This window comes from Eubalaena glacialis, chromosome 17 (assembly GCF_028564815.1).
Source record: "Eubalaena glacialis isolate mEubGla1 chromosome 17, mEubGla1.1.hap2.+ XY, whole genome shotgun sequence".
Lineage (NCBI taxonomy): Eukaryota > Metazoa > Chordata > Mammalia > Artiodactyla > Balaenidae > Eubalaena > Eubalaena glacialis.
In genome coordinates, this window is record NC_083732.1 from 7,902,884 (window position 1) to 7,930,872 (window position 27,989).

Below are 27,989 nucleotides of genomic sequence, written 5' to 3' on the forward strand. Positions count from 1 at the left end.
ATGACGCAGCCCATGGAGTCCAAGGGAGGCTTAGCAGAGGTCCAAGCAGACAGTTATCTGCTGAGGGCACCTGGAAGACTCATTTCAAAGTCTAACAGTGCAGACACGCTCTGGGGCGGGGCAGGTCTACGGCAGAGGGCAGAACGGCAAGGAGCCACACTGCACCTGTGCAACTCTAGGGCTAACTTCTTAGAGGCAGCAGCTCTCATAAAAGACTTCTGAGCTGGGGGTCACCAGCCTCAGACGTTTGTTTCAGCTCCTTAGCTCTGTGAACTTCACAAGCCACCACCTCTTGGAGCACGTCTCCCTATACCGTAAGGAGAGCTACACCTGAAAGCTCGGCTTCTTCACACCTTCTCTGTCCTCCCATTGGGCTCTCTTTACCCCCATATTCCTATCACCTTTCGCCCTCCTTAGCTTTAGTTATACGTAACCCACAAAGGCAGACAAGCGGGGTGATGACTTGGAGGATGGAGACCAGCTTTCCAGTTTGCAGTGCAGCCCAAGGTCATCAACACTGCTCGTTTCTAAGGAGGATGAGGGTTAGATGGTGTGATGACTCCGTGCGCTGCCTAGGCTCAGAGGGGCCCCCTCTGCTCGGCCACCTCACTCCTCCGATGACACAGGCAGGACTTGGCGTCACGAAGGTCTCTGGAGCCTAGACCTTCTTTGCCTGTAAACACACGGGACAGCAGGTGGCAGAGGGGTTGTCTCCTGCAGTTTGAACCCAAACTCCTACCAAGCTTGCCAACAACAGCAGCTGGGCAGCAGATGATTCTTCCTCAACGGAAACGAGGGCCAGTTCCCCACCCCCCTCAGGGACTCTTCCTCGAGAAGCAAAATGTTCTGTCTTTCTCCCAAACTGGGACATCAGAGCAGGAGGCCCTGGTTTTCTATCACAGTCAAAGCTGAGTCTTTCCTCACCTCTTTCTCTTCTTCCTCCACCCCACCCACCAAGGCCTCCGTGCACGTGGCCTTGTGTGTTAACAATGTACGTATTACAAAGACATAAAAAAGCAAAGACCCATTATTACTCTGTCAGCATCATGACCCTCATTCCTTCCTATTAAAAAAAATCTGACCCTAGGACAACAACGGTAAAGCATCCTTTTACAGTTTTAGAGAAAATCTTTGCTCTTTTGCTAAAGGGCTCACAAATTCCAACTTCCTGCCATTGATTATGCCGCTACGCCATTAGTACCTGCAAAACGTTCATCTTAATGCACTTAACTCACAGCGATAGATAAATTTTTCCAAAGTTATGAAACTGTGACAAGCCATAGCCTTATAATCATTTATTTGTCACCGAGAAAAAATAAGTTTGAAGAGTTCGTGGCAGCCTAACAGAAAGCTATCGTCAAGATAAATGAGGTTTATTATTAACATAAACAACACAACAGTGTTAGAGTACAAAAGAATGAATCATGAGGAATGGAAAAGGCGGTAAAAACTGAAAAGGCAATTATGACTCACACGTTTCTCTCCCCAGCCCTGTACTCACACAGGTTCTGTGTCTTCTATTTTCAAATGCTTAATGGACATTTCCTTTCAAGTGGCTTCGAGCCACTTCAAGCTGAGTATTTCCAGAACTGACATCCATTCCCTTCAAAGGCACCCTCTCACTGTTTTCTTCATGGAGCCCCCAACCCCCCGGGGACCCCCACCCCTTTATCTCCAACTCACCAAGGCTTTGCTGACCCCTAATCATTTGCATTTCAAAGCTCAACCAATCTCTCTCTAACACTGCTCTCACCGTATTTCTCTGTTCAAAATCTCTAACTTCCTTTATTGCCTACCCATACAGGGCTTAACTTTCTCCAACCCCATCCTTCTCCATCCTAACTATCCCCAAATACTCAAATCAAGTGGGACTCCTGACTCCTCACCACACCCTCCCCACTCCGTTTCTGTTCCACTCACTCGGAATGCTGTTCCCCCCGTCTTGCCGCTTACCCAAATTCTACCCACCCTCCGAGGCCTCGACAGGCATCTGATAGACAGATAGACTGGAGCTGGAGGAGACAGAGATAACATGAACCAACAGATACGAAGGGAAAGGGATAACGGGTCTCCGTCCTAAATCACTAACCAAAAGTAGGATGAGTCCAGTTTTAGGTGTTGAAAGTTACATCATTACAGTCAAACTGGGTCCCATCAGTAAGAGACGCAGAACCAGAACTGCCTGGAGAAGCAGGGGCTCGAGGTGCAGACTGCAGACACCCCTAGATACCCAGAGAGACGGCCTTATAAGGTCAGCTCACCCAGGGATCAAGTCACAGAAGAGACCAACGGAAGGGTAAGGACTGAGCTTTGGGTCAGGGTGAGATGAGGGAAAGGAGACTATCAAATACGCAGGAGGAAACCCAGAAAATTCCAAAGTCCTGCCAGGACCAACGAGAAAAGACTTTCTGGAAGAAAGTGTGGTTAGCAGGGTCAAGGCTCTACCACAACAAAGCGACAAGAGCTACAAAAAAAAAAAGAAAAGAAAAGAAAGAAAATGAGGACAGAAAGCGACTTTGGATTGATGTCTTTAAGATTGTTGAGAAAGCGGCTGCCATACAATGCAAGGAGTAGAGGCAGAGTGTAAAGACATCAGGTGAACAAGTGGGGCAGGGCCAGCCCAGCCTGGAAGGTGGCAGTGAGGATCAGAAAACAAATCGAAGGTAGCTGCACAGAGGGCTAAGGGATTTGTTTTTTAAATAAGAAGAATCCGTTTGCCTGAGTTTAAGAAAAATTCACCTTTCACTTGTAGTATTGTTTTTTTTTTAATTGAAGTATAGTTGATTTACAATGTTAATTTCTACCGTACAGCAAAAATGATTCAGTTATACACATATATATATACATTTTTTTTTTTTTTGGCTGAGTTGGGACTTCTTTGCTGCACACGGGCTTTCTCTAGTTGCGGCGAGCAGGGGCTACTCTTTTGTTGCAGTGCAAGTGCTTCTCATTGTGGTGGCTTCTCTTGTTGTGGAGCATGGGCTCTAGGCACGTGGGCTTCAGTAGTTGTGGCAAGTGTGCTCAGTAGTTGTGTCTCATGGACTCTAGAGTGCAGGCTCAGTAGTTGTGCACGCGCTTAGTAGTTGTGACATGTGGGCTCAGTAGTTGTGGCTCACGGGCTCTAGAGCACAGGCTCAGTAGTTGTGGCACACAGGCTTAGGTGCTCTGTGGCATGTGGGATCTTCCCAGACCAGGGATTGAACCCGTGTCCCCTGCATTGGCAGGTGGATTCTTAACCACTGCACCACCTTGGAAGTCCCTATATACATTCTTTTCCATATTCTTTTCTATTATGGTTTATCACAGGATATTGAATACAGTTCCCTGTGCTCTACAGTAGGACCTTGTTGTTTATCCATCCTATATACCATAGTTTGCATCCACTAATCCCAAACTCCCACTGCATCCCTCTCCACCCCGCCCTTGGCAACCACAAGTCTGTTCTCTCTGTGAGTCTGTTTCTGTTTCGTAAATAAGTTCATTTGTGTCATCTTTTAGATTCCACATGTGTCACCTTTAACTTGTAATATTCTTTTAATCTACTCTTTTAATGGTCAAAAGTAAAACCTGAAAGAATCACAGGCTTCTATAAACGTTGAAAAATCAGAAGTATTCAATGCACCTATGACAACAGATGTAACTGAAGCCGAAAACCATTTTTCTGAAAACTAGTCATCAAGACCCTTCCTCTGAGCTAGGCCACAATTCAACACAGAATCACAGAAGAAAAGGAGTCACCAAGAGCACATCCTGGTTTTTGTGCCCTGACTTGACTTAACTGCTTTCCTTGGTCCCGAAGAGTCAACCGTGAGAGTTGTAGCAGATCTCCCACTAGATTTTGAGTTTCAGGAGCCGAGTTTCTCACTCGTGCCCTATCACACCCAAAATATCCATTCTCAGCGCACTGGGAAAGAGCTACAAAATTAGAAAAGGAAAAAGAAAGGTTCATGTCTCGACTACACTTATGATACTGAGAGTTGAAAGAAGGAAGATGTTAAGTGTTGGAATTTTTAAAAAGACAAGAAGACTGGAAGTGAAATGTCTGAGTAACAAAATGGGAGCTTTGAAAAACTGAAAAACAGCAGAGAAAGCACCCCTCTCTCCAGATCCACTCCTAATTGTACGGAGCAGCCATCCATCTGCAGATAAATTGAGATTTAGTGTATATTATTTTCAGGTGCTGTGGCACTTAAGACGTCATCGTCAATATATTATGCCACTATTATTCAGAAAAGGACATTCAAGGTGTAGACATAGAATAGTGACAAAGCGCTGTAAAGCATGGAGTGGAAAATAAATTATTTGAAACTCTACCTCTAACTGTCTCCTACTTGTTACATTTGCCTAAACTTAATTATGTACTTTCTGATATCGGAAAAAGAGAAATAGGAGGCTGTGTTGGAGCATCTCAGGACAACTTCATCTATTAATATATTAATATCAAAAGCTACTTATATATTCTTAGGGTTCAGAATCCTCAATTTGAAAAGGCACTAGTAAATCAACTATACTTCAATTTTTTTTTAATTTTAAAAAAAGAAAAGGCACTAGTTTCATGTAATTTATGAAAACACTTTTTCCAAAGCAGAATGATTTCCTCTTTGAATGCTAATTTCCTTTTGTTTACTTTGATTTTGCTGCCTTCTTAGGAGCAGGGCATCGCAGTGTGGTTAGGGTTCTTTTCCCAAGAAACAAAGCTGCCTTTAGGAAATTCACTATGGAAGGTTGGAAAAGGCTCATTGGAGCGAATCGAAGAAAAAATACATCATTTTGAAATATTTTATATTTAATGTAAGATCAGAAGCAATTAAAACTGATTCATTGACATTGGTTTCTTGGTTTGCCAAGAAATACCCTCTGTCTTACTTGTGGGTTATGGCTGCAATTAAGTTACTATAACTTAAATCCTCTATATTTCATGTGTCATTCTATAAAATAAAGAAGGTAAAGAGACTGTCAAAGGGTCTTGGTGTTACAGAATATAAGTCATCTAGAGACTGCATCTGTTATTCGATCCCCCTCTGCCCCCAAATGAGAACCACATTTGACAACAGAGCTCTAACATAATCAAGGCATTCATCAAAACATTTACTGAGCACCGATAACATCTAGGGTTTTAGTGTGCACTGCTTTCAACGTTGGAAATACAAAGACCTCCAATAGTTTTATAAAAGAATCCAGGGTGTGAATAAATAAAAACATGAAATTGATAGTTCAACAGAAGAAAAAGATGAGACAAAGGATCTGCGTGCCCTGTAAATGACAGAGGATGCTCTGAGTATGTGTATTTATTTAACAAGCACTGGTACCACCTGCTCTGCCAGGTGCTGTTCCTTACAAACATCACCTCGCTCAGCCCTCACTATCATCTTTATGATGGTAGATGCCATGACTGCCGCCAACCCTGCATCTTTTTTTTTTATACAAATTTATTTTATTTTTATTTATTTTTGGCTGCGCTGGGTCTTTGTTGCTGCATGCAGGCTTTCTCTAGTTGTGGCGAGCAGGGGCTACTCTTCATTGTGGTGCACGGGCTTCTCACTGCGGTGGCTTCTCTTGTTGCGGAGCACGGGCTCTAGGCACACGGGCTTCATTAGTTGTGGCACGCAGGCTCAGTAGTTGTAGCTCGCGGGCTTAGTTGCTCCGCAGCATGTGGGATCTTCCCGGACCAGGGCCCGAACCTGTGTCCCCTGCATTGGCAGGTGGATGCTTAACCACTGCGCCACCAGGGAAACCCCAGTCCCGCATCTTAATGAGAAGGGAGCGGAGGCACAGAGGGGGAAGTAGCCTGCCCAGGGTTGCACAGCTGACAAGTGACAGAGCCAGACCTGGTCCCGGGCGGCTTGGCTCCATCGCCTCTAGGCCGGCTCTCTCCTCCAAAGAGGGAGGGCAGAAGAAGACTGATCAGGTTAGAACGCTCAGCGTGACTGTTCACAGAACACGTGGAGGAACGACAAACGACGTCCTCTGTAGAGACAAGAAAACCCAGGGAAGAGGAATGGAGAATGTACTACCCAAGAGATGGCCAGAAGCCAGCCAGGCTGTGCCCAAGGCCAAGAGCACACCCAGTGTGAATGAATGCTCTGTTCTCACTACAAGCTCCTGGGAAAATTATCTGAGCCCCCGGGGCCTCAGCTGTAAAAGAGAGATCAGACCACCTAACGTGTAAAGCCATTACAAGGACAAGGGATCTTATTTGGAAAGTTCCTGGTAAATAGCAAGTAAGTGCTGGCTACAGCCAAATACGGTCAAGAGAAGCAGGAGGTGCCATGGAAAGGTGGGCAGGGTTGTATTTAAACAGCTCGATCTTTGAAAACGAAGGTGTGCTCATCTACCTTCTGTCTGGTTATTTTCTCATTATGCTGCCTGAACTCGCTGTTTATTTTCTTTCTTTTTTTTTTTTAACATCTTTATTGGAGTATAATTGCTTTACAATGGTGTGTTCATTGCTGCTGTATAACAAAGTGAATCAGCTATACGTACACATATATCCCCATACCCCCTCCCCCTTGCGTTTCCCTCCCACCCTCCCTATCCCACCACTCTAGGTTTATTTTCCTAAGGTTTAACGATAACTAATAATGTTTCCATTATAGAAAGCCAGATCACCAAAGTCAGTCAGCCATTCAAAGGCCTCCAGGAAGTAGGTTGATAAAAGGGGGAAAGGTGGGACGGAGCAGGAGGGAGGAGTTGTGAAACAGGGAAATCGGTGCCCTGCCCAACGGCGCTTAAACTCCCAAATTCAAAACACACAGTGCCAACGGGATCCAGCCATAAATCCAGCCCCAAAGGCAACCAGTTTGCAGCCCCTCGGGAACATCGTTAATATTCCAACAGCAAGGTCTCCTGCCTGGGAGTGAAACTAAAACCATCGGAAAGGGAACTGTCTCTGCTTCCTGCCAGGACATCCTGCCGTCCTCCCCTCCTGCCTCCCAACGCAATGCTTGCGTCAACACCTGCCTCTGCTCTGTTCTTCCCTGCCCCCGCGAGGGGCCTTGCTCCATCAGTTCTTTGGCCAGACGCCTCCCTCTCTAATTAGCTCCTTGTCATCCTTATTTAAATATGTGCAGATTTTTCTCATCTTTAAAAAAAAAACACTTCCTTGACCTCAAATCCTTCCTACTACTTTCTCTTCACAGCAGACTTTTCAAAAACTTCTCTGTGCTCCCAATTGACACTTCCTCCCTGCTCATTTCCTCCACGATCCACTGAAATCCATCTCTCATCCTATCACTTTAGTGAAACTGCTCTCCCCAAGTTCACCAGAACCTTCTTCTAACTCACATCTCTGGCTTGGGCTGACTTGACGGCTCTACAGCATCTGAGACCCGCCTGTTCTCGAACCGCCCCTTCCCATGCGTGCCTTGCACCACACTCTGTGGGTTTCCACCTCCTCAATACCAGTTTCATCTCGGGCTTCTCTACTGGTTTCCTTCCCTTGACACCGCCCGAGGGGTGGGGGCTCCATCCTCTCACCTCTTCTCATTAAGCATATTCTTGCTGGGTGACCCCATGTCTTCAATTGTCACCTAGATGCCCATGATTCCAAAGTCAACATCTTTAACCAAATCTCTGTCCCGAGTCTAGATCCCTCTACTAAACTGCCTACTGAAATATTTTATAGTTAGCATTTCAAAATTGAAGTCCCTCCACCATCCCTCAGACCTCTGTCTCCCTCTTTGTTCCTAGCTCTGTTAATGGACCCAAGCCAAAAATCTCTTCTGTCCTCGTCTTCCCTTACAAACAACCAAGAACTATGTCCTGCAACTTCTACAACTAAGAAATATAGCCACGTGAATGTGATGAAAAATTTTTTTAAATATTTCTTTATTAGAGAACTTTGAGAGCTTGTTCTAATATCACTACTCAAAGTGCTTAACCCTCACTAGAGCATTAATTTAGAGGTGTGTTCAGAACAGAACCAGACCAAGGAGTTGAAAAGGCCTTAGTGAAAGCTATTGTTCACACTAAAAAATAAGAGCGACAACTAGGCAAAGAACATTCTATTAATTCTCAGAAATCTACAAAATTGAAGAAATTATAGGCAACTTTAACAGAAAAGAAATTCTGTAAGTGTATTTATAGAAATTCATATGTAAAGTTGATTCATACAAACAGTTTTACAAAATCAAAAAAACAAAAAAAAGAAAGAAAAAAGAACTATGTGCTGACATTTTCTACCTCCTTACACTCTCCCAAATCCATCCACTCAGCTTCCTCCCACGAGCAATTCCTTACTTTAGATATCCATGATCTATTGCTAGAATGACGGCCCAGGTCTCTTAACTGGCCTCCATGCCTCCAAGATTGGCTTTTCAAATCCACTGAAGACTCCGCCTTGCAGTTATGTCATACTGTCCGCCTGGGAAAGCTCATCAGAGGCTTCTCCCTGTCCACAGCGCACAGTCCTCGCAATGCACTAAAAGAATATGTCTTTCTATAACCTTTGGAAGTGTGGCAAATTTGGTTTATTATGTACTAACTGTTTCAGGTGAGTTGGTGATAAAAATTATAGTAATAAGCTCTTTTTAGTAGTAAGAACACATAGAAAGCAATCTTAATTGTACTTAAAATCCAGAACTATTTCATTTCTCTGTGAAATACCACTGTCAATTTTCACCCTCCAACTTTATATACCTAGTACATTGCCTAATAACCTAATTTTCAGGAACAATATTTTTTTTAATCCAATTACAATATTCAAAAGATTACAATTTATAATAAAATGCATTTATCTGAAAATGTTAAAGAAAATCCATGTTAATCCTCACTGTACCTGGAAAGGTACTTGTCTGTGAACACAGCATACTCAGAGGCTTTCACTTTTTGAATGGCAATTATCTAGAGCAAAAATGAGGACCATTTTATTAGAAATATGAGAAGGCACATATTGTAGAGGGAAAACAATGGTAGTTGGTCTGGGTCTCAGCCATTATCAATGTAACCTTGGGCAACTTATTTAATGCCTCTTGACCTGATTATTCACCTGAAAAACAGACATAGCATCTACCTCTAAGGGATGTTTTAATGATTAAATAAGATATGGCACGTGCCTGGCACATGGATGGCCTTCAGATGTGTTAACACTGTCCCCACAATTCCCTGAGAACTGCGGTAAAATCAATCTTGCATTAACTCCGTGGCTATGAGAAAATGCAAGGGACAGAAAACTTTCCAACAATATAAACATCTTGCATCTTCGAATTATTGTGAGAAGAGTGAACTTTGACAGGCTACACAACTAGATGAGAACACAGGAAGGCTGCCCTAATCTTATGGACAAAAAGTTCTGTAAACATTGACACCTATGCTTTTTCCCACAAAGTGCTTCCTTATTTATATAAGTTTTGTTATTAACTTTAAAATCATAACGAATTAATCCAACTCACTTGTTGCTCAAGACAGTTGCACAAAGAACCATTCTTTAGCAAACTCACCATAAACCACATCACTTCTCAGTGCTCGTTAAAGGGGACCGTGCTTCCCAGAGCTTTGTGTAAAACTTTCCTGCCAACACAGGAGCAGGGCTCTAGGGAACCAAATATGAATCAAATTATTTTAAAGGACATTCTAGAAAATTGGATTTTGACTTATTACTGACCTAAAACACAGAGTCCAAGTTTCTTTTCAATGCTGTGATAAGGTAAAGTATCAATTTCCTTGATTGATGTGGAACTTGTACCAAAACAGCTCAGGTCAAAAAAGGTCAACTAGAAACAGGAAAGACATCAGTGGGTGTGCACCAGAAAAGCACAATTCAGATAGGAAACTTCACCTACATTTACATGGCAATACACTGTAATTCTGTACAGCTCATTTTGACATAGAGGGAAAAGCATTTCTAAAACAAGATGATTACGTATTGCACATAATCCAAAATGTATAATCAGCAATGCTGAAGTGCTTTAGATGCTCAGAGGGCAGATATGGGAACACCAATTAGGAAATGAGGACTTCACTTATGCCCGATCTTGCCTACCCCTGGGCCTGCCTCTCCAGGACTTGGGGGAGTCTCTGTTTTACAACACTCCTGATTCCCCCGGTCTATGTAGTCACTGTTGTCTAACCAGTACATACGCTCCACTACTCAAAGCCTTTATCATCTTGGCCATCCAAAACTGTCCTCCAAAACCCTATGCAAATTCAAATACTAGAAACAAAATCATTGTTTTCTAGAAGTTTTAATTACAGATAACATACGTGTTTTAGAGAAATGAAATATATTAAAGAACAAAACTCTATTTTCATGTATATATACTCATTGAGATGGGTCCCTCAGAAAAGCAAGAGCCTTTCTTGCTCTACAGCAACACAGCTGGACTTCCCTGGTGGCGCAGTGGTTAAGAATCCGCCTGCCAATGCAGGGGACATGGGTTCGAGCCCTGGTCCAGGAAGATCCCACATGCCGCGGAGCAACTAAGCCCGTGCGCCACAACTACTGAGCTTGCGTTCTAGAGCCCGTGAGCCACAACTACTGAGCCCGCGTGCCGCAACTACTGAAGCCTAGAACCAAGAGAAGCCACCGCAGTGAGAAGCCCGCGCACCGCAATGAAGAGTAGCCCCCACTCACCGCAACTACAGAAAGCCCGGCACAGCAACGGAGACCCAACACAGCCAAAAATAAATACAATTAAATCTTAAAATAAATAAATAAATAAAGCAACATAACTCGGAAGATAATTTTGCATCTAAAATTATTATAGAGGTATACAGTTGTTTTATTATCTTCGCTTTTATATAACACAGTACTAGATATTTTTAATGAATTTGCTATTAAGCCTTTAACAGGAATAAAAGTTCAATAAAAATGTGTTTCTCTGGGAAAATGGGAACGCTTTATAAATGAGCACTTCATAGCCCATTTTCAATAAGGCATTGTGATGGAGATACACGTAAGGACGTAAGGACCAGCAACACTGTGCCAAGGCGGACATTCAATTCATAATGGCAGCGCTACTGAAAACATAAGGGTATAAAAACGTAAATTAAAGCAAGAAAAATATAATCACTATAGAAAACAGTTATTGAGCACTTACTATATTTAGCTACCCTGAAACTAAAAAGCCTGGTAAATTTTCAAAATAATTCCAGAAGAGTTATCTTGTCAAAAAGCCACTTTTTCAGATAGGCATCTAACTGGTTTAACTGGATGTTCCTTCTCTCAGGAGACACAGCTGACTTTCCCTCAACATCCTTTCTTCCAGGCAAACAGAAACCCAACTGCATTTATACAGCAGCAGGTCAAGTGCTAGTGGGAAGGCTGGACCCCTCCTCGGCCCCATGGGGTGAATCTTGACTAAGCCAAGACCATTCCAGCCTCGTCTTTTCCCTTGAAATGACTGTTTCAGGAACCTGTGTGCACAGAAGTTCTGGCCAAAGATACGTGAGGGAATTCTGCTTGAGGGTGGAGGTGAGGAAGACTTCTGGGAAAACGTTTGCTAGTTCCTAAAAAGAGATTCAAAAACTGGTAAGAGCGTGGATTACTACAGCCACTTTGGTGAACTACTTGACAGAGTCCGCTAGAGCTGAACTCTGACCGTCCTGTAACCCAGGATATACTCCTAAGTATATGTTCACCAAAAGGCTAGAATATTCAGAGAAACTCCATTCTAACAGATCAGATCTGAATGCAATCCAAACATCTATCAACATTTGAAAAACTATACTACAGAAAATTCACATAATGAAATACCATACATGAGAGCAAGTAAACAAAAAGTACACACTGCAATGCACATGAATCTCTAAACATAATGGTGAATAAAAAAGAGCTGGACACAAAATAACCCATACTGTATGACTCAATTTATGTAAAATCCCAAAACAGGTAAAACTTATCTATGGTGTGAGAAGTCAAGATCATGGGTAACCCTGGAGGGGCCATGAAGGGAGAGTGGTTACTTTGTTTATTAATCTGAATGCTGGTTTCATAGGTTTGTTCACTTTGTGAAAATGCAACAAATTGTACACTTGTGATTTGGTTACTTTTCTGTCTATATGTTATTTAGCTATAAAATTTTTACTTTAATTAATAGAGATGGTATGAAAAACACAACTGATAAGAGAAGAAAATTGATAAATTAGCCTTCATCCAAATCAAAAACTTTGGGACATCAAGCAACACCATTAAGAAAGTGAAAAGACAACCCACAGAATGAGAAAAAATATTTGCAAACCGTACGTCTGACAAAGTACTTGTATCAAGAATAGACAAGGAGCTCATACACTTCAATAATAAGACTACCCAATTTTTCCAATGAGCAAAGCATTTGAATAGAAAGATATATGAATCATCAGTAAGCACATAAAAAGATGTGCAATATGATTAACATTAGGGAAATGCACATCAAAACCACAATGAGCTACCACTTCAAACTCACTAGAATCGCTACAGTCAAACAGGCAAACAATAACAAGTGTTGGCCCGGATGTGGAAAACTGGAACCCTTACACACTGCTGGTAAGATTGTAAAATGGTACAGCCACATTGGAAAACCAATTAGCAATTCCCAAAATGTTAAACAAAGGGTTACCATATGACCCAGCAATTCCTCACCTAGGTATACATACCCAAGAGAAATGAAAACATATGTCCACACAAAAACTCGTATACAAATGTTCATAGCCACATTATTCATAATAGCCAAAAAGTAGAAACAAACCAAATATCCATAACAGATAAACAAAATGTGGTATATCCATGCAATGGAATACTCTCCAGCAATAAAAAGTAATGATACAGGTTACAACATGGATGAATGAACCTTAAAAACTATGCCCAGGGAAAGAAGGCAGTCAGAACAGACCCCATATTACATGATTCCATTTATATGAAATGTCCAAGGTAGGAAAATCTATAGAAATAGAAAGCAGATTAGTCGTTGCCTAGGGGAGAGAGGATGGAGAGTGAGTATGTCTTTGGGGGGACCAAAGTGTCCTAAAATTAGAATATGGTGATGGTTGCAAAACGCTGTAAATATACTAAAGCCATTGGCTTTTATAATTTCTAAAATTCACCCACTTTAAATGAGTGAATTTTATAAATTATAACTCATTACATGCCAGAGAATAAAATTTCTCCTCTTACAACCTTTAACCATTAATTTGTGAGGATTTGACGCTTACAGATGATACAGCCATTTTGCAACTGTGAGTGAAAAAAATCAAAGGGAAAAAGCCAAAATGCTAAAATGGCTTAGCAGAAAAACAGAAAGAACCTGGCCTTTGGAAACATGGCTGAGCAGCTGCAACTGTCCTGGAACCCTGGACCCGCCCTTTGGGACTCCTTGTAATGTGGCAGGAAAACTTTCTCTTATTATCTCTTAGCTGTGTCTTCCATCACTCGCCTGAAACTAAGGCACTCCTATGAAAGAAATGTAGGTTGCTGAGCACTCCATTCGTTACTTACATCAAATATTTTACACGCATGCGTAGCCTAAATAATTTCATAAATAAAAGAAAATTTTCATTACAATCCAAATGTGGGCTTCTGACAAAATCTAATCGTTTTTGAAAATAAAGTTGTATCTAAGAGTGGACAAAAGCAGGTTGAGCTTTTTGCTCTGATACACAGCTTTTCACAGAAATATTTTAAGGGGCATTTTCTCTATATCATCACTTTATAATACCCTGAAAAATAAACACATGAAGAATGTAAACCAATTATCAATGAGCATAAAATATATCATCAGCTAAGGTGATTTCAGAAGTATAAATCTAATCCTAAATCTCTTACACTCATATTAATATTTCTTAGTAATAGGCAGTAGATTTTATTAGTTTATTATTAAGATGATTAGTATAGTAAGTTTCAAGAATGGATTAATTAAGGATGTGGATAAGGACAACATATACTATTATTATAGCTACAATCGGAATATGTCAACTAAGGGCGTAAAATAGCCACTCCCTAGGATCAGGAATATAATTTCCACTTGGTGAAGTCTTGCCTGATTAGGCTTTCTTGGGAACATAACATATTCCTGTGATATTGACCAATAAGTGATGGCGAGAAGACACCAAATTAAAATTGCGACTGGTATCCCATGACACTGGGTGAAGAAAAGATACTGTGTGGTCTTATATTAACTCATTTACCTAGGGCCAGATTTAAATGGATACATAAGTAAATACCATCAGCTGCTGTAATAAATCCTGGTCTGTGACCTCCCTTCTGAGTTACAGAGCTGCATTTCCAGCTTCTTCCTAGGCGTTTCCACTTGAATGAATGGCAACTGTCAAATCCAAAACATAGCAAAGTATACACCACAATTTGCTACCAATACTGCCCCTTTCTGGAGTTCCTAAGCGCTCCACCATTCTTCCAGTTACTGAGGCTCACAATTTAGTGGAATCACAGACCCCTCTGACCCTGATTCTCCAAACAAAGCTCTGAATGTTCTCTCCCCACATCCTTTCTAACACACGCCCTTCTTTTTCTTGTCAGGGCCATCATCCCAGTTGACATCATTTGAACGTCATGCCTGGATTTTAAAATGATTTCCTAAAGGGCATCACCTCTTCTGATCAAGGCAATTGATTACATTTCCCCAGAAGGAAAGTATTAGAAGGGAAGTGATTTTTTGCATATTTTGTCATGGGTGTATTCCCAGTACCTAAACCTGCCTGGAACATACATAGTAGGTGCTCAATAAATAGCTGGTGAATGAATGAAAAATTCACAGCTGTGAAGTGTAGAACAGTGCTCCCCACTGCTTTTAGTAATAAACCACATACACGTGATACATCCAACAAAGAAAACTTCTCCATGGAAACCTGTCATTCAGGAGCCTCTGCTCTTCGTCCTCAACCTGCCATTCTAAAGTTACCTCCAGCTAATTAATTTCCAGATCCCCTAAATTCCAGCTAGAATAGCTTATATTTATATGTTTACAAATACATGGCATATGTGTATAAATAACCACATATATGTGTTAAATTACTGTGAAATGCTATGCAGAAAAACAAATTAGAGGAGAATGTGGACCGCAAGCAAGCTAAGGTTAGCTTCACTGATTATGTGACATTTGAATAGAGACCCAAAGGTGCTGAAGAACCAGCCATGTGGCTATCGGGGGGGAGAACATTCTAGACACAGAGATGGCAAGGCCAAAGTCCCTCAGCGAGGACTTTCTGTCTTACTTACATCCCCAGCACCTGGTATTATGCCTCGAACTTTCCGATCTCTGCTTTCACCCACTTGTTTATATTTAAGGCCCCCTACATGCCAGGAACTGAAATTCTATTAGAAGTCAAACCAAACTTCCAAACATGAAAATTCCTACAATTTATCTTTCAGCTGAATTATATACAAATCTCAAGCAATCTCCAATTCAGCATGACTAAGCTGACCTTGACATCTCCCCCCCAATTCCCTCTCCCTCTGGGCATCCCCAAGTCATTTAACAATAGCCAATGCCCCCCAAGCCTCCCAGTCAAAATCTCCATTCATTTTTGACAAGCATAATACAATGTACCAGCTCACTGAATATTATTCCCCCAAAAAATTATAGTAGCTGGTCAGCCCACTTTTGCACCTACTATCTTTCCCAAGCCCCCAAAAAAGGTCAGAGAGAGAAAGGCAGAATCACCTCCATTCTCTCCAATCTTTGTCCCCACCGGACTCACTATTTATTCAATAAGGGATGCCACCTACATGGTTCTGACATTAGACTCAAACAACTAAGGATAATTCTTCCTACAAAGAGGGCTCAAATTTAACTAGAATCAAGAAGCAAAAAGTCTAGTTCTCCAGAGGCTTTTCACTCACCCGGATCAGTAATGCCAATAAGACAAATTCTAATCATCGAAAGTAAAATTCCACGAACTTCAAAATAAAGTCTCCATTAAAATTGAGACGATGTAAATGTAAATATCCAGGTAATCTGAAGCATCTTCAGTTTCTGCTTTCACTGTCAATATCTTTTTTAATTTCTGCCACTTTCTTTAATTTTTAAAATACAGAAACTTATGAGAGCCATCAGGTGCACCGACAGGTCATGGACCTCTATGTTGAAAAAAAACACCGTGTGAAGGGTGTGACAGAGGAAGAGAGAGACTCTGAAACAAGCAACTGACCACAGCCACGTGTAGCAATTCCAAGGAACACAGACATCAAGAAAAAGCCCCTCGAAAAACACCAAAATGGAGAGGTTCTGCTGAGTGTTGCCCAGGAAACCCAGGCAGAAATACGTATTACCCTGCAAAGATCAATAAATTCAGACCATTAGACTAAAGAGAGGGAATGGAAATTACAAAGCTGAAAATGTTTTCCCTTGAGAACACAAATCAACTCCAATTAACAACAAGGAAAAACTAAAATCTAGTCATCTTTACTTTAACTCACTCTTCCGCAGTGTGGAGAAATATTAGCTCTAATTAAGACTCAAATTACATAAGGCTTAGTATAGCTTCAAACATTTTCCTCTTCACCTACAATGAAGGGCACCTTTTCAATTTTTCAAAGAACTGTGACCCCAACTACTATTATTCTTTACCTAATTTGAAAGTGTACTGGGATGAAAAGCACCTTAGGTAGTAATAGGATAAAATGGCACCTGTTAAAATAGTATCATTTATTAATCCAAATTAATTAGCTTCTCACCAGCATGGTCCCTCACCATCTGACTCCCTCTTTTTCCTATTAATTGTGCCATCACTATTTCAATTACTCGCGTTCCACTTGTCAGCATCACATTGGCCTTTTCTAATCACTCATCAAGCCCTATCCCCATGTCCTCTCCTACATCTTTACATCCACCTCTTCTCTTTCCATCCATGTCATTCTTATCCAGCAAACTCCTACCCAGCCATCAAAGCCCAGCTCCAATATCCACCCCTTCCCACAGTTTTTCTCTGAGCCCAGGAGAAATCCATTATTCCATGATGTATGTTCTCCTTTATATTTCATCCCTTAAAGCTATTTTCATATATAACAGCCATTTTTAATAGGGAATGGGAACTTCTTCTAGACCTAGATTATTGCTTATTTACTGCCCTATATCAGCACCAACCACAGCAGCAAACACATAGGAGTTGCTTCCTACTGATGTTGTGAATTGTTTTCCACTGTCATGTAACCTTCCGATTGTTATCATTTCATACGTTTCTATCTTAATTCTGCCTCTTCCAACCAGACAACAGAATCATTAAAAACAAATGCTGTCTAGGAAAACTTAGGCAGAACACTCTGACATAAGTCGCAGCAATATCTTTTTTGATCCATCTCCTAGAGTAACGAAAATAAAAACAAAAATAGGGCTTCCCTGGTGGCGCAGCAGTTAAGAATCCGCCTGCCAATGCAGGGGACACGGGTTCGAGCCCTGGTCCAGGAAGATCCCACATGCCGTGGAGCAACTAAGCCCGTGCGCCACAACTACTGAGCCTGCACTCTAGAGCCTGCGTGCCATTAACTGCTGAAGCCTGTGCGCCTAGAGCCCATGCTCCGCAACAAGAGAAGCCACCGCAATGAGAAGCCCACGCACCGCAACAAAGACCCAACACAACCATAAATAAATAAATGTATTTAAAAAAATAAAATAAAATAGACAAATGGGACCTAATTAAACTTGAAAGCTTCTTCACAGCAAAGGAAACCATAAACAAAACAAAAAGACAACTCACAGAATGGGAGAAAATATTTGCAAACAAAGCAACCAACAAGGGATTAATCTCCAAAATATACAAACAGCTCATGTAGCTCTGTGTCAAAAAAACAAACAACCCAATCAAAAAATGGGCAGAAGGGCTTCCCTGGTGGCGCAGTGGCTGAGAATCTGCCTGCTAATGCAGGGGACACGGGTTCGAGCCCTGGTCTGGGAGGATCCCACATGCTGCGGAGCGACTGGGCCCGTGAGTCACAACTACTGAGCCTGCGCGTCTGGAGCCTGTGCTCCGCAACAAGAGAGGCCGCGACAGTGAGAGGCCCGCGCACCGCGATGAGGAGTGGCCCCCGCTCGCCACAACTAGAGAAAGCCCTCGCACAGAAACGAAGACCCAACACAGCCAAAAATTAATTAATTAATTAATTAATTAATTAATTTTTTAAAAAAAGAAAACTTAAAAAAAAAAAAAAAAGGGCAGAAGACTAAATAGACATTTCTCCAAAGAAGACATACAAATGGCCAAAAAGCACATGAAAAAATGCTCAACATCACTAATTAACAGAGAAATGCAAATCAAAACTGCAATGAGGTTATCATCTCACCCCGGTCAGAATGGCCAGCATCAAAAAAGGAAGGAAAGTGGGTCATTTGTAGAGATGTGGATGGACCTCGAGTCTGTCATACAGAGTGAAGTAAGTCAGAAAGGGAAAAACAAATATCGCATATTAACGCATATATGTGGAATCTAGAAAAATGGTATGGATGAACCTATTTGCAGGGCAGGAATAGAGACACAGGGAACAGATGTGTGGACACGGAGGTGGGGTGGGATGAATTGGGAGATTAGGATTGACATATGTGCACTGCCATGTGTAAAACAGCTAGCTAGTGGGAACCTGCTGTATAGCACAGGGAGCTCAGTTCAGTGCTCTGTGATGACCGAGATGGATGGGATCGGGGGGGGGGGCGGTGGGGGGGGAGGCCCAAGAGTGAGGGGATATATGTGTACATAAAGCTGATTCACTTTGTTGCACAGCAGAAACTAACACACTGTAAAGCAACTATACCACAATTTTTTTAAAATGTCTACAAACAGTAAATGCTGGAGAGAGTGTGGAGAAAAGGGAACCCTCTTACGCTGTTGGTGGGAATGTAAATTGGTACAACCACTATGGAGAACAGTAAGGAGGTTCCTTAAAAAACTAAAACTACAGTTACCACATGATCCAGCAATCTCACACCAGGACATATATCTGGAGAAAACCATAATCCAAAAGGATACCTGCACCCCAATGTTCACTGCAGCACTATTTACAACAGCCAAGACATGGAAGCAACCTAAATGTCCACTGATGGAGGAATGGATAAAGATGATGTGGTACATATATACAATGGAATATTACTAGGCCATAAGAAAGAATGAAATAATGCCATTTGCAGCAACATGGATGGACCTAGAGATGATCATACTAAGTGAAGTCAGACAAAGACAAATATCCTATGATATCACTCATATGTGGAATCTAATTTTTAAAAAAGATACAAATCAACTTATTTACAAAGCAGAAACAGACTTACAGATATTGAAAACAAACTTATGGTTATCAAAGGGGAAGCCTGGGCAGGAGGGATAAATCTGGAGCTTGGGATGAACACACACACACACTACTACATATAAGGTAGGTAACCAACCTGGACCTACTGTATAGCACAGGGAACTCTACTCAGTATTCTGTGATAACCTATATGAGAAAAGAATCTAAAAAAGAATGACTACATGTATTGATATATGTATAACTGAATCACTTTGTTGTACACCTGAAACTAACACAACATTGTAAATCAACTATACTCCAGTAAAATTAAAATATAAAACAACAACAACAACAAAAACAAATGCTGTCTTCTTACCTTTTATATTTCTCACAGAGTTTGGCCATAAATACAGACACTTAACCAATGTTTGCTAACTGAATGGTATATATCACTCCACCATCTTGCCTTCCTAACAGACTCAAAACTTGGTAATGTCGTTCTTCTCACTTGCTCAAGAGCTACAAAGTAGCCCACTGAGCTCAGCTGAGGAAAAGGTAGCAGGCATCACTACAGCCTTTATCCCTCTACGACCCAAGCCACTGACCAAACACAGTCGAGCTCTAGATCAGTTAGAAAACAGCAAGATTGGGAACACAGTTAAAGCATGTCAGGGCTGATAAGCTAATTACGAACAATGCCCACTGATAAAAATCTGTAATATTTGTTCTCCATCACAAGGTGAATAAGTGATATTTGTGTTTAAAAATTATTGTAAAATATTTCCAGAGCCATACAACCCAAATTCGGAACAGGATTAATGATTTCAGCCCTGGACCTGGGTCACAAGTTTTGAAAAGAGAAACATCCATAAACTGCCCTCAGTTATATCTTGCGTTTAAACAACAGCTGAGATGGTGAACTGGGCAAAAACCCACCCAAGTGAATCAGAAAGAAAAAAAAATTAAATCCTACACATGCTTCAAAATCCTGGCTCACTCCAAGCCCCAGCTCCTTCTAGAAAGTGGAAAACTGTGCGACTACGTTAGGTACAATGGAGCTGCAGGCAGAAAGGGATGTGGTCCCAGGTGGTTAAAAGGGACAAACCTGCAGTAAAAGGAAACAGGACTTCCTTCACTGATGCCCAGATGCGGTTGGTCTCGTGCTAGTGTCCAGTGCCATAGAACTTTAAAGGGCGCTTGGAAGAATTCTGAAGAGTTAGTCTTATTAACAGGAAATACCTCTTCTCTGTTCCTTGTTCCCATAAAGAGGGATTTTCCCTAAAGAAAGCTAGCCTTCCTCTCCACTCCTTCAACCAACTCCACCCTCCTCTTTATTCCTCTTTTGAAATTTGAGCTAGGCTTAGAGAGCAGGCTAATAAACCCAACCTGGAATCTCTCACCGCCCCCCACCTCCTCACCTCCCTTCCTTCCCTCCTATCTCGCCTCCCTCCACCCACTGCCTAGAACTGAGCAGGCTGACTCCCTCATACTAAGCTATGTCTCCAGTGTCCTTCACCCATAATAAAGGTGATGCTTTGTTCTCCATTATCTGATGACTCTAACCACGTCTACTTCCTATTTGCTCAGAGCTCAGGCTGGGGAGAAGCAATCTCTTTATGGGATCTCCCCGGAGAACTCACCAATTTATAGACCCACCAAGGAATATTCATGGGAACTACATTAACTCTGAAGCCAAATAAATTGGTTTCCACTGAATAAACTCTCTCATCCAGAGCGCTAAGTGATTCATTGAGCCAGGTTTAGAGAACGCACTTGCCCTAGGGTGCCCAAGTGAAAACATTAATTCAGGGGTCCCCAACCCCCAGGCCACGGACCGGTACCAGTCCATGGCCTGTTAGGAACCGGGCTGCACAGCAGGAGGTGAGCACCGAGCGAGGGAGCGAAGCTTCATCAGTATTTACAGCCGCTCCCCATCGCTCGCGTTACTGCCTGAGCTCTGCCTCCTGTCGGCATTATGGTGAGTTGTATAATTATTTCATTAAATAGTACGATATAATAATCATAGAAATAAAGTGCACAATAAGTGTAATGTCCTTGAATCATCCTGAAACCATCCCCCCGTCCCGCCACCGTCATCCGTGGAAAAATTGTCTTCTACGAAACCTGTCCCTGGTGCCAAAAAGGTTGGGGACCACTGCATGAATTGATTAAAAAAAAAGTCCATCTTTCAATTATCAGGTCTTATCATTACAAATGTCTTTCTTTTATACTTAATGTTTGTAATGCTTATAGTCAACAGTTTAAAATCTAGATTTCTTTGTTTCTACTCATTTCAACGCTTCTTAAAAAAACCAAAACAACTGTACTGTCCCATGTTACAACATTTGCATCCAACACTAATTATGCCCTTAAAATGCTTTTAGGAAACACTTTAATACCAGATTTTGTAATTAATAACACTATTTTCCACCACTATATTCAGTGAATGGTGCTTCCAATGGTATACCATTAATTTTTACAGCCTCTCCCTAAGTTTCACAAGGGTGGGAACATTTGTATTATCCTTATGCACCGATGAAGGAACTGAGGTTAAACAACCACACAGAAGTCCAACAGCAAACACCATGGTGAACAGGAGTCAGAGTGTAGCCCTCCCTGACTGATAATCTATGTCACCAGAGCAGGCTGCCTCCTAGGGGACCATGGCACCAAAAAGTCCAGTTTCCCATAGGCTTCATGCTACTTTGCTCTAGGATTCCATAGTGAGTTTTTGTTGTGTGTAGCCTTAAGAAGCTGAAAGGAAAAATGTATTCAAGCACAGCAAAGCAGTGGCCAGGGCAAAATTATCTTACTAATAACTTCACTGTGCCATTTTAACCTATCATTCTTAAAACCAAAAAGAAAAAGAAAAAAGAAAACCAACCAGAAAAACGTATGCAGTTTTTATACTGGTTAAGATCTTAGGAAGTTAAAAATCTCTTAACATCCTTCTATTCAATTAGAAGTTTAATCACACCGTTACTCAACTATTTTACTCAGGAAATATTTACTTGATCTTCACTACAAAATAAGCTGATAATATAAATTCTACTGCATATGCACGCATAGCAATCATAAAGAGATGTGTCAGGAAAAATGACCAGGAAATGACATACTGACTAGACCTGTAGAAGATAATGTATTCAGGGGAGTAGGGGTTTAAAAAAAAAAAAAAACAACTTTTTTCTCCATTCATAGTCTCTGTATTTCTTACCTGTATGAACAAAAAAAGCTTCTGGTTTCCCCCTCACGATATTTGCACTAGATTTTTATCATCACAACCACAATGACGTCCCCCATCTCTTCCTAATAACAGGAAGTACATACTGAAGGGTTTACTCTTTGCCAGCCTCTGAGCTAGTTTCAAGCCCCTTTTATAGACAGGAACATCGAGCCTGGAAGAGGTTTACTAGCTTGCCCAAGGTTGCAGAGCTTGGATTTCAATCCTGGTTTTCTGACTTCCAAGCCCAAACTCTTTCCAGCTACACCATCCTGACTCCCTCCCACAAGGTTCCACTGTTAATCAAGGCAGCAGTACTGGTGCCAGGTTCTCCGGCTGCTTCCCAGAACCTAGACCTTTCCCGACTCTTCCTCACCATCAACACTCTCCTATCCTGTCTCTCACCAATCCTAATGTTGTTAGGTTATCCTAGTTACTCTAGCTTACAACTACCATAACAGGGTTGTACCTAGCACAGTGCCTTTTGCAAACTAGTTGACAAATATTTCATTTAGCTGACAATCATTTACATCTCAGATAACATATTGGCTTTCTAATAAATGTCTTCAGAAGTCTTCCTCTAGATATATCCAGAGAAAAACATAATTCAAAAGGATACATGCACTCCAGTGTTCACTGCAGCACGATTTACAATAGCCAGGACATGGAAGCAACCTAAATGTCCATCAATAGATGAATGGATAAAGAAGATGTGGTACATATATACAATGGAATATTACTTAGCCATAAAAAAGAAGGAAAGAATGCCATTTGCAGCAACATGGATGGACCTAGAGATTGGCATACTAAGTGAAGTAAGTCAGACAAAGACAAATATCATATGATATCACTTATATGTGGAATCTAAAAAAAATGGTACAAATGAACCTATTTACAAAGCAGAGTCACAGATGTAGAAAACAAATTTATGGTTACCAAGGGGGAAGAGGAGGGGAGGGGGATAAACTGAGAGATTGGGATTGACATAGACACACTACTATATATAAAATAGATAACTAATAAGAACCTACCATATAGCACAGGGAACTCTACTCAACACTCTGTAATGACCTATATGGGAAAAGAATCTAAAAAAGAGTGGATATATGTATATGTATAGCTGATTCATTTTGCTGTACAGCAGAAACCAACATAACATTGTAAAGCAACTGTACTCCAATAAAAACTAATTTAAAAAAAAAATCTTCCTCTAATTAGCTTTAAATAGCTGGAATTTGTATACTATTTAGACAGGATAGAGGGGATGAGGCCCTTTACATGGCACAGAAACACTCAATTAAATCTTCTAAACACTCATCGATTTAGAGAAAAGGGGGGAGGAGACAAATTATGAACACTGCAATTGGACTCCCCCAGTGTAACAAAAATGCCATGAGTTGTCTATTGCCCTCAACTCTATACGCCTATCACTCAGCCCACGGCCTGAACAGCTGGTTCCCAAGAAATACCTGTTGATTGAATGAATGAATGGATGGATAAACAGACGGATGGACAAATGGAAGAATGGATGGAGATGAGTTAAAGATGACCACTTGGTTATGAACTACATATTTAAACCAGAGTCTATTTTTATTGGAAGGCCTATTAAGAGAAGATGTATTTTACTGGAGGATTTCGATCTGTAAGAACACAATTTAAAATATTTTCTACATGCAGCAAGTCTATAACCACCTATAAATTCATTATATATTGCGACGGTCCAGCCACCGCAGGGGGTCTTCCAGGTCCCGACGGAGAGGGGTAAGGGATTGAATAGCACCGCGAGTATGGGGTCAGAAGGACCAAAACAACTGATGGTTGCAAGGTGCTTTATTTAGAATCTACTGAATCTTATATAGACAGAAGAGGAACTCATTATTAGACAATGAACCCATAGAATTGCTTATGTCTCAGTTCAGTCACCACCATGGACGTCAACAAGTTTACAACGACCATCCTTGAACATTATCTTCCCTTAACCAGGCACACACACAGCCCCCAGCCATAAGGAACAACCCGGACTCTCAGTTCCCTGAGGTCTCCTGGCCTGAGATAGCTTTGCTAATCTCTTTTACATTCCTCAGGCCTAGGACAAAGAGTGCATTCCAAGTCAAGGGAAAGGGCTTTGTTTTCTGTGAGAGACATACTGTCTCCTCCAAGAGTTACCTCCGGCTAAGACTGCATGCCTCCCACAATATATCATATTCGTTTATAGGAACTAATTTTTCATTTTGCACAAATTTACCTTACATAGTAAAGTCAGCTACCATATTAATGTTTCTTTCAGTTAGTTTGCCAAAAAATCTCTCATACATCCTCAAACAATGACAATGAATAATCTACTACAAGAAATCCTTACAAATATAAAACTGAAGGTAGCTCAAAGTGACTACTTAAAGGTCAAGTTGGTCTTATACAATTCTATTTCTAAGAGGAAACGGCAGACTGCCATATCATGTGGTACCGCTAAAAGAACATTTCTGTGCGTTCAACACTATCACTTATTTTCTACTCAGTACACTGTGAGGTTTCTGCTCCAAATACATTTTAATAAATGAAAAATAAATAAATATGCTGAATCAAAGCAGGAGCCATGATTTTTATGGAATAAAAAGGCAAGTGTTCATTAGAATTCAGGAAACGTAAAATTTGTTTTCATTTTTCTTTACCCAGATGGGAGAGGGAGTTCCCACAATTAGGACCACTGAAGGGGCCCCAGCACAGGGATCTAATTCCTTCATCTGCCTCTCTGTGAGGCTCAATTTTCTAGTGCTGTGGTCAATTCCAGGACACCCAAACGATAATAGTCATTATAGCTAGAGTCCTTCTTCTGGTCAAAATGGTAACACTTCCCAGAGAAGCTGAACATTCAAATGTGAAACTGCTTCCTTTAGTGTCAAGTCTTAACTCCTCTTAATGGCAAGATTCCCTTTTTTTCCCATTAAAGCAATCTCAGTCCAAAGTCGTAACTACCGTGGCAAATAAAATCTCAAACTAGAGCTGCTTTTCCTAGTAAGAATTGGCTTTGGAAGGTGGAAAAAGCATCCCTCAGAGCAGAAGTCAGTTCACAGGTCTCATGTGTCCTCTGTCATTTCCTGAACTGGTCACTTCCCCCCCAGACCTTGCGGAGCATCTCGGCAGAGTGGGTTGTGGGGTGGGAGGCAGGGGGGAGGGCAGAACTCGATGGTCTGTTAAATCCACCCCAATTCTCAGGGGGCAGCAAGGTTCTACCTTCCAGACCACATACCCCTGTACCTTCACAAAGCCCATCTGAGCTTTGTCTTCATAGCCTGTAAGACCCAGGCACAAGGCCACAGCTTCACTAGAACCCTTCCAAGCAAGGTTAAAACACGCTCACTTCTCAATGGGGCTGCATGCAGACATAAGAGCCCTCCCCGGGGCGGCGGAGAGGGAGACGAAGACTGGGATGTTGTCTCCTTCCATCTAAACCACCAGAGACAAGACCAGTAGTAAAGGATAATTCTTAAATGGAATATTTATTTAAACAAAAGACACTCTTCTTCATCCAGGCCATACATCATGGTTTCCTATAAGATGCTCTGTGACTCTTAACTTTTTGGAGCCCCAGATTTCTCCGAGGTTAAACAGGAGTTTGGAAAGTTAGTTCGATACAACTTTTCTAGGTGATCTCTAAAGTTCTTTTTACAAACAAATTATTTATATGCCTTATATGTCTAACCCTCATGATGTTTTTGTTTCTGGGGGTTTTTTTGGCCGTGCCCCGCGGCATGCAGGATCCTAGTTCCCTGGCCAGGGACCAAACCCGTGCCCCCTGCAGTGGAAGCGTGGAGTCCTAACCACTGGACCAGGGAAGCCCCCTCATCATAGTTTAACTCACTGAAGTCACCCTATTACATTTCCTTGGAAAGGCAATGGAAGTCTCTGTTTTGGAAGAGGTTCACAAACTCGAAGCTCACCTTGGGATGCCTGTGGAAACCAAATAACTTGAAAAGATCATCAATTCACTATTAACCGGGCAAACTCTTCCTGGTATCTCCTCGGAGTAGTAAAACAAATAAATAAAAATAAATATCTTTCTGTCAAATGAATATGCAAATCACTTGGAGGGGCAGCAGCCCAAAAGCCAGGTCTTTTTCACTAAAAGAACACTTAAATAGCAGACACTACTATCTGCCTGAAAAGAAAAGAAGAAATGCAGGACATCTGGAGACCCAGGACATTGGGGGGGTAAGGTATAATATTCAGGATTGGCACTTTATAATGAGATACATTCTTCTGTTTTGTTGGCCTATTTTGCAACCAAGATCTGGACTCTTCACAATTAAAGACTCCTGCTCTGCACAGTGGAACTCTATCTAATGCACTCAGCTTTCCATAAACAGCTGGCATGTGGCTCAATTATCACCGAGCCCTTCAGAGTACACAGAGTAAGACCTGCTCTTTAAATACAATGTAAATAAAGATAAGAGTCTGCCCTACAATATGCTGTGCTCTGTCTTGATAATTCACTCTCAAATTGTGAACTTTTAGGCCCAAAGGGCAAGAAAGTCAAACCTGCCATACACGATCTCCAGCTGGTCTGTGGGCAGGATCAGTGCCCATCCTAATAAAACTGTCATTCATCTGGAGTGAAATGAGCAAATAGAAATAATGTAGGGAGTTTGTTAAAAGCTCAGTCTATTCAATGCATAGGCCTAGGGACTTCCCTGGTGGCACAGTGGTTAAGAGTCCGCCTGCCAATGCAGGGGACACGGGTGCGAGCCCTGGATGGGGAAGATCCCACATGCCACGGAGCAACTAAGCCTGTGTGCCACAACTACTGGGCCCGCGTGCCACACCTACTGAAGCCCATGAGCCTAGAACCCATGCTCCGCAACAAGAGAAGCCACCACAATGAGAAGCCCGCGCACAGCAACGAAGAGTAGCCCCCGCTCGCCACAACTAGAGAAAAGCCCACGCGCAGCAACGATGACCCAACACAGCCAAAACTAAATTAATTAATTAAAAATAAATAAATTTTTTAAAAATGTATAGGCCTGTGTTTATTCTGAGACCATATCCTTCCTACATTTAGCTATTAAATTAGAGATCTTCTCTTTACAAACTGATGGGGACAGCAGAGAGTTATAACGTTACTTGAAAAAAATAAAACTTGGCCACTCTGTTGGTCTCCCCATCCCCCAATTTTTTTTAAAATTTTGCTGCTCCAGCATAAAATCTAAATGCCTAGGATGTACTTCCCCATAGCAGTATGAAAGTAGCGATTCATGTGCAAAGATTAATCATAATTTACCAGGAGTTATACAGTTAGGCTACCTTGAAGTAGCAAAGAACATGACGGTCTCCACATACAAAATGACGAAAACACAATACATAGCCTGAAAGTTGAATTTGAACCTAAATACCTGGAAGTTCCTCCATTAATTAGATTTGTAACAAAACTAACATGAATAGAATAAATAATTCTAGTGATATGGTGGATGCAGAAAGGATACTGCTATTAACGAAATCACAAAATTCATACAGCATTAAAGTTGTACTTCAAGAGCTAAGACATCTAATGCCGTCCAAAGAAAACATGCAGCTACCACAACCGCCAGAAGGACAAACATACAGGAATTAATCTGATTGGATCCCATCCTTGTTTTA

The 27,989-nt window shown here is 41.5% G+C and overlaps 1 protein-coding gene and 1 pseudogene across 2 annotated transcripts in view; one reads left to right on the forward strand and one right to left on the reverse strand.

Annotated features, from left to right (window-relative positions):
• On the forward strand, positions 1-27,963 carry LOC133077421 (ubiquitin-conjugating enzyme E2 variant 2-like; annotated as a pseudogene).
• CA8 (carbonic anhydrase 8) overlaps positions 1-27,989 on the reverse strand; it is an 87,230-nt gene that overhangs the window by 41,451 nt on the left and 17,790 nt on the right. The window lies entirely within an intron of this gene.